Below are 8,540 nucleotides of genomic sequence, written 5' to 3'. Positions count from 1 at the left end.
ATATATATCAGAGTTTGTAGAGGTTTCAGTCCTTAATCAGATGGCTCCAAGGCAAGGTGGCATGGCAGAGGGGTGACCATTCATGGTGGTAGGACTCAGCAAAAAGGGGCAAAAAGAAGAGAGCAAGCCTCATTCCCCACCCCTCCCCATACTGTATGCAGGCTCCCTGCCACAGGGTGAGTGTAGCAGTCACACCCCAATCCCAGCTTTGGACCATGAATCAATCACAAACTCTAGAAGCCCACCCCCATGACTGCATGAGGCTTTGCAGAGACATCTAGACACAAAATGTAAAAACAGAAAAGTCTTTCATAGAGCTCTGATGTTCCTGGACCCCCACAAACCATATTCCATTGTCTCTTTTATCTAATCTTTTATGTAAGCTTGTTCATACCATTGGGAGTCTGATGAGCTCTGCATGCCTGTGAGCTTCTAGGACTCTGGGAAAGCCAAATGCACATAGCAGCCCCTCACAAAACACAAGCCATTATCACTGTTAAGCACAAATAGTCACAGACCCAAGACAGGAACTGTGGGTATGGGGAGGGTATGAGCTCTTTGGGAAAGCCACCTAGGCCTAGGAGAGACTCATAAATAAATATAGAAAAGCTGATTAATGAATTCTAAAGCCCACTCATCACTGCCTCAAAGTGGTTTCTGTCACTTCCTTCCTTTTTTTTTTAATAGTGGAAGTTGAATAAGGGTGAATCTGTAATTGCTGGACTATTCCTCCCAATCTGCTCTTCTGACAGTGTACTCTATAGTTTCTACATGGCTGTGTCCTTGTCCTATTGGCTTCTCCCAATACACTCACAGAGCAGGAGGGCTCTGCCTGGGCTAGGGGGGAGGAGATGTTATAGTTTGGGTCTGGATATTCCATAAAGCCTTCTGCAGTCAAGTGAGTCTTTTTCAGAACCTTTATAAAAATCTAGAGTGTGTGACTGATTCATGCTGCAATGGTAGGTTTAAGGGTGCTGAGGTTAAGTGTGGGTGATTAATAACTCAGTCCACTCATTGGGTTGGCACTGCTCTGATCCTGGTAGCCTGGGTACAACATAAGAAACAGAAAGAGATTCCTCTGCCCCCTTGCTTGCTTTGCTACTTTCTGCCTGTCATGAGCTTTTTCTCCTCTGGGATGCTCCTCTGCCAAGCAACCTTGCCATGGGGCCACTTGATTATGGACTGAAATCTCTACAAACTGTGAGTTAAACAAACCTTGCCTCCTTTAACCTTGGGTGTTTGGTATTTCATCAGAACAATGAGAAAAGGAACTATGGCACAGTAGGAGGAGCAGTAGTAGGAGGCATCCACAGTAGGAGGATGCCTGCCTTTCTTCCAGTATGAGCTGAGAGGTTCAGGAGCCAGAGAACACTTTGGCTGAAATCCATGGTGCTCTCAGCTTCCATTCTGGAGGGACTTTGGATTCAAGTGGTTGCTCAGTGTTTTTCCAGCTATCCCCAATTCCATTTCACCATTTTTGGCTTCCCTCCCTCCATTCTGAATACCCTAAGGAGCCCATTTTTACTGTTGCCCTTTTGCTGTTTTCTTCTGCCATGAACTGCTGCCCTCTGTCATGTGTTGCTCTGCACTGGAGATAGTATGGACTGAAACCTCCACAAACTGTGAGCTAAATAAACCTTTCCTTCCTTAATTTTGGATGTCAGCAGTTTTGAGAGAAGATTAACACAGACAGTTATACTAAAGAGGAGCTGAGGGCCAAGAAAGGGAACCACATGAGGGACCCGTGAAGCTCCTTAAGTCATGTCTGCAAGGACTATATTCTGGGATCTCTCCTCAGGCCAGGTGCTCACTTCCTCCTTGCCCTCCTCCTAGCCAACACCCCTCCTGAAGCAGTTCTAGAAGACCTCTCATGTGCATGCCTTTAATCATGCAGCTCTGTCTGCCTTGTTGTTCTGAATGGATGCAAGCCATTTATCTGTCATGGTCATTTTAACTGTGGGAAAGAGCCAGAAGTTCCAGAGTCCCAGATAAGATGAGTAAGGTGGGTGAGAACACACCATAGTGTTTTCATGTGGCTGCCTTTCCACCAGATGGCACTCAGTAGCAGTGAGTGATAATATTAACTATAATTTTGCTTATACCTCTTCAAGACACCGGCATAGGAGGACTTCCATGACTGTTTCAGAAAGTTAAAAGGATAATGGGATAAGTGGGTACAGTGTGAAGAGAAATATTTTGAGGAGGATCAATAGCTAAAGTATCATTCACTATAATTTTTTAAAAAAATATTCCCTGTATATATTGACCTCTTTGTGTGTATATTTACAATAATTCACCAAAAGAGCAAATTGTTAGCTTCATGCACTCTGATATTGTCAGTGGTATTTCTTTTCATATGCTGCTCTTGATCTAAACATATTTTAGAACCTGATGAGTAGAAATTTACATTAAAAAGATACTGATAAATAGCATTTGCTACACTATAAACTAAGAAAATGGAAGACATCCCTGGAACTTTCTGAGTCTAGGGAGGAGACATTTACTTTCTGACAGCTGAGTGAAGAAAATAATTGGTTTTAAACAATTTGTTTCTTAGAATGCACCGAGTATATGGCTGATACAGCAGTTGCTCAGAGAAAGTTATCCTTTAAAAGTCCAGGTGCAGGGCCTGGGGAGATGGCTCAATAGAATAAGCACTTGCTTAGCAAGTGCAAGGTCCTGAGTTCAATCCCTGGTACTGCAGATAAATAAATACAAAAAGTAAAAGTCCAGGTGGAAATAGAATAAGACTAAGAATCTCACAAAGTCTAGATATGATTAATTTGCATCATTAGGGTTCCACCTTGGGCCATTTTTCTCCCCATTGGAGGAACTGTATAAACACAGTAAGATCTATGGAGCTAGTTAAAGTCTGACTTGCACCTGTCAGTTCAAGGGCTTCAGGCTCATGCCTTAAAGACTTACACTGTCCTAAGCCTATCAGTGTAAAGTTAAGGAAGGGCTGAAAGCACAAAGCATGGGGAGGCCGTGGGCCCAGCAGAGGACTCATGGGTCCAAAGGGACCTTTCTTGCCCTCTACAGTGGCACATCCCTGCATGAGTGGTTGTTTCACTCATAACCTACTGGGTTTTGAAGCATTGTCAGCTGAGCCTCATTTGCACACAGTAGCTCATAAGGTGCTGCCTGAAGGTTGGGGTGCTAGGTGGGGGGCCAGAAGATTACAAGGTGAGGTGAGCCATGGGGGAGCCATGGGAAGCAGCCAGACCCACAGACCCTCAGCTAAGAAATGCAGAGGGTATCAGGCATTAGAAAGAAGTAGACAATGAACAAGATAATCTTTTAGGTTCCTCCTCGCTCTGAAGATTTATTATTCACATTCTCAATGCCCAGCTTTAGGTAAACTGCAATATTGGAGGGGATACAGATCAAAAACCTCTCCCCTGTAGTTCTGGAGATTTAATTTAGGACCTTTACACTGAGTTGCCTTTGCCCTTTGTTAGAGAAAGTCTAGCTAAGTAGTTAAGCTTGGAACTTAGAATCTTCCTACATCAGTCTCCTAAGGTGCTGAGATTACAGACATGCACTTACATACCCAGATTCTATCTTTATTTTCAACACTGTCTCCAAACTTCAGGAGTTCATAAAAATAAATGCAGGTTTTGTAAATTACCAAGGAAACTCATAGTTATTACACAGCTACAGTTTGTCACAAGGAAAGGACATAACTTAAAATCAGCCAAAGGACAAGTAGCATAGGACTGAGTTTAGGATGGTTGCAAGCAAGAAGTACCCAGTGCTCTCAGAACAGAACTCCCTGCATTGGTTATGTGTGACAGTTCACACCAGGAACTACCAAGCACTGGGGTTTGCTCAGTGAAAGATTCCTTACACCAAAACTAGTCAAAGCAGGGAGGGAGACTTCATTCAGGACTGTTAAACTGGAAGAGGAACTGGGGACAACTATGGATCCACTAAAGACAGCTGGGGCTTTATAACTGACAGGTAAAGTGGGGGCAGTAAGAGCACATTATTGGCAAGAGCTTCAGGACTATGAGAAGTTGTGATGGTGACTTAGTGGGACTCTGAAGCTGATCATAGGAAAACACATCAGCGGTCAGACATCAAGGTGGAGAGTTCTCACTATTCTGAATTGGAAGGATTTATTTCAAGCCTTGGCAATTCAGGGCCAGGAGACACAAGATGGACTGGAAGGCCAAGGTCAGTGTCCAACTGAGACTTTCAGAAGAGCCTAACTACACTGAGGTAAAGGAGAGAGTTATTTTCAACTCTAGTCTCCATGGCTGGGGGTCCCTTGGGTGTTGGATCACATTCTGCTCTCATGGCTGGGGTAGAACTAGGGACACTTAGAGGGGTCAGTGCTTTCAGTGTCCAATTCATATGGGTTTTAAAAATGATCCTGTCTTATTTACATTTCTCTCATGATTGAGACACAATGCCCAACTCCCAAAGTTAAAGGAGGAAAGATTAATTTAGCTCATATTTTGTAGAGTTTTCCCCTCATAATCTGCTGACTCCAAGGAAGGGTGACTTGGAAGAAGGGTGTAGCAGAAGAGAACAAGTTCATGGCAAGCAGAAAACAGTAAAAACAAACAAGGGAAAGACATTCCTCTTTCTGTCCCTTGTATTGTATTCCATCTACTGGGACTGGGGTGGTGCCACACCAGTCAGTAGTCTAATGTAGTAATCATTCACCCCAGCTGAGCTGTAAAAGGCTCAAGTCAACAAACTTCTGACATTGCCAGTCCTGGGGCTAACCCACTACTATTATGGCCTACTGAACTATATTGGATTACTTTACTGAATTCATGCACCTATAATATTTGAATAGAAACGGGATACTCATCTCTGACAAAAGTAAATAAAAAGGGGGATATAAATGAAGGACCATTTTATAGTGAAATATATATATATATATATATATATATATAATGGTTAACATAGATATGCTGCTACTTTCTCTTAGTTCAATGGTAAGTTTTGAACTAGTAGTGTTTAGACAAATATCATGTCTGCATCTTGTACTATGAATAACTACTATGAAGACAACAATATGCAAGTACTATTGTAACTGTCCTACTAACCGGTTTTGAAACTGTCTCTTTGCTATTTCTTTCTCAATAAAATTAATTTTTAAAAAGTAATCACTCACCCTTAGTTCAATCATCACACACTCTAGATCCAGCAACCTCTGACAAAGCCCCATCTATGAGCATGTGAGGCTCTAGGAGACATCTAAACCCAAGCCGTAACATCCCACCCCAGTTCCCCAAAAACTTACATACATCCCTTTACCCAAAAGGCAGCTAGTCCATCTTCAAGACTTGCAAAACTCTAACAGTTTCAACACTTCTGAAAAGTCCATTCCCAAGTCTCCCCTGAGATTTAAGGCCAATTCTCAGCTGTGAGCTCCTAATCAAATACAAAGAACAATAAACACTTCCAACTTTTAATGGCACAAGGTGAACATTGCCATTCCAAAAGGTAAAAATATGGATGTGCAAAGGAATGAGACCAAAGTGGATCCAAAGTTTTCTACTTGTTTCCTCCATTGAAAACTAAGCTTATAGAGGACACAGGGAAGCTCCATGCCCTTGAAGACCAGGTTGACAGGGTGCTCTAAGACTGCACCATCACCACTGTGGTAACCAACCCCACCTGCACTGCCCCTGGCATCAGGATCCTCCGAGGCCTGGTTCAGACACCTTTTATTCCAAGGGGTAGTGTGGTGCTCACAGGAGCAGGGATGGCACTAGGAGTAGCAGGTGCTGTCACACATTTTTCACTGGCATGGCAGAAGAAGTGAAGACACCATAAGTTCAAGATCAAGCCAGAAGATCGGTGTCAGCCATCATGGAAACAGATCTACAGAGGCTGTGGGCCACTTCCCACACTTAGTTTTTCCTCAACCAAAAATTGGAGACAATTCCTGAAAGTCACTGGGGAAAGTGTATGTGATAATAGTCTGACAAATTTTATCTGTCAGTATTTTACTAGAGAAACAGATATAACACAAATGTATAAGAAATCATGGCCTCAGCTTAGGATGGCCACCCACAGGGTTAGATGAGAAAGAGTGCAGAGGGCATCAACACACTGAAGACTGAAGGTTTCATTTCAAGTTCTGGAATTTCCTGCAGTGTCCTCTCCAAGTCCATATGGGGACACCAAGGGGCCTGCAGCAGAAGACCGGACAGTCTATACTGAAAAGCTGAAAAGTTTAGGATGGAAGGCTGAAGAATCCACAGCGGAAGCTGAACAATCTGCACTGGAAGCCAGGAGATGACGTCCAGGCTGAGACGAAGACCGGAGCTCATCTGAAGAATAGAAGCTAGTCTGTCCTTCCTCCTTTGCCCTGTACAACATCCAGGTGATGAGCTGCCCTAGGATGGGTCTTCTGAGAGTCACTGAGCTGATTAGGTAAGCATCTAAATGTCTCAGCTTGACACCATCAGTCAACCATTACACCTCTGGGAACTGTAAGTTAATAAACAATTAACTTATTATTAATAATTAATATTAATTAATATTAATATTAACTAATTAATATTAATAATAAAACTGTTTAGTATTAATAAACAATTAATTAAAGCAAACAAGCTATCTCCATCCTGAGATAAACATCCCGTCTGGTTAAAGTTATCTATTAGTCATTAGGAAACTTTGTGTAACATGTTACTAACTTTGCAAAAATATAAATGAGATACTGTTTTGTTGTGAATATATATTGTATATATATGTATGTCTATTTGATATTTAGGATAGATATACAGTTACTTTCTCTTAGTTCATTGAGAAAAAAGTTTGTACTAATATTGTTTAGACAAGATATGATGTCTACATCTTGTCCTCTGAATAACTACTATGAAGACTACAATATGCAATGTATTAATCATTGTGACTGTCCTACTAACCTATTTTGGAATTGTTTTATTGCTATTTTATATTTTTCTCATTAAAATGAACTAAAAAATACAGAAAGTAAAATAAAACAATAGTGTAGGATTGGAAGGAACCACACTAATTATTTTTGCTTATAGAGAAGGGACTGGGCAAAAAAATAAAGTTACCTGTAAGTTTAAAAAATAAATAAATAAATAAACAAGGTAATTTTGGCCCTAAAGATTGAGAATATCATAGCCTAAGGCAGTATGAAGCTGTTGAAATCAACCTTTAAACACACTTCTAAGGCAATTATGAAAAGAGCAAAATAGTTCACGCGGCCAATTGAATCGTCTTCTTGGGGCTAGGCGAGTGAAACCTCGTGCAAGACTCAGTGCACCTGCAAAAGGTGCAAGTCAGAATAGGGTGAAGCACCGCGGTAGGAGGCTCGGGAGCTGGAAAGTGACTTGGAGCACCTCAACCAGACCTATGACCTTCTGAACTCAGTCTCAGTCCATCACTGCCTTTCCACAGCAGCACTGAAGTCAGGGTGATAGGGCACAACAGACGCCATCTTCCTTTTAAGTCCATTTAAGAGAGTCCCTTAAGTTCACTTAAACTGTGGATAAACTCACTCCATCACCTCTGTCTATGTAGCTAGCCATAAACTCACTTAGAGAAACCCAGGTTATAAAATAGGAACAAATAGTTAGAACAACTTGGGGAAGAGGGTACACATGAAACCAAAAAATGTCCCATGACATAGAGACGGTCAACAATGTCTGGGAAATGTAAACTCTGCAACAGTTGTGCGACATTTTTGTGAAATTCCTGAAAATGAGATAATGTGGTCACTATGGAAACCTGAAAAGTGTATAACCTGTAGGAAAAGTCCAAAGAGGACTGACATTTTGGGAGCCCTGACCCAAAGTCAGGGCATCGGTCAGTTGTGAGTTTGTAATGAAAGCTTTCTTGCTCCTTTGTACTTGATCTCTTTTGTGGTAGCTTATTTTAACTTACTGTCATCTACAAGAGTAACTGGGCTGGACAAAGATAGGGATGAAAGGAAGCATTTATTTATTTGTTTATTTATTCATACAGGTATGTTTGTAGTACATGATATTTATATTCTTGTGGGGAATGGGTACATATATGCAATACATTTTAATTTTTTCTCCTATTTTTCCTCCCACTCTCCCCTTTGTTCATCTATTGATCTCTGTCCTTTTATATTCCTATTTATGCTACATATTCGCAGCACAAAATGGTCACCTCCCTTGTGTGGAGCTCACATACATGTTACACATGTATGTAACACATCCTAATTCCTTTCCCCATCCCTTTCCCTTCTCTCCCTTCCCCCTCCCTCCACCTCTTCATCAGCTTTCCCTTTGAGAAAGCGCTATCTCCTCAGTTCCTATTATCCATCTTTTACTTTGCTCTTTGTTTATACTTTTGGTTTCTCATATAAGAGCTTGTATGTCTGATTTATTTCACTTAACATTGTGGTCTCAAGGTGCATCCATCCATTTTCTTACAAATGACTCAAGTTTATATTTTTATGACAGAATAACACTGAATTGTGAGTATACCATATTTGCTCTATTCATTTACCTACCGATAGACAAAAGGGAATCTTCCAAGATTTAGTTATTATGAATTATGCTGCTACAAACATG

The sequence above is a fragment of the Octodon degus genome, unplaced genomic scaffold (assembly GCF_000260255.1).
Source record: "Octodon degus isolate 3935 unplaced genomic scaffold, OctDeg1.0 scaffold00064, whole genome shotgun sequence".
In the NCBI taxonomy this organism is placed as follows: Eukaryota; Metazoa; Chordata; class Mammalia; order Rodentia; family Octodontidae; genus Octodon; species Octodon degus.
Note: the sequence above shows the minus strand (reverse complement) of the source record.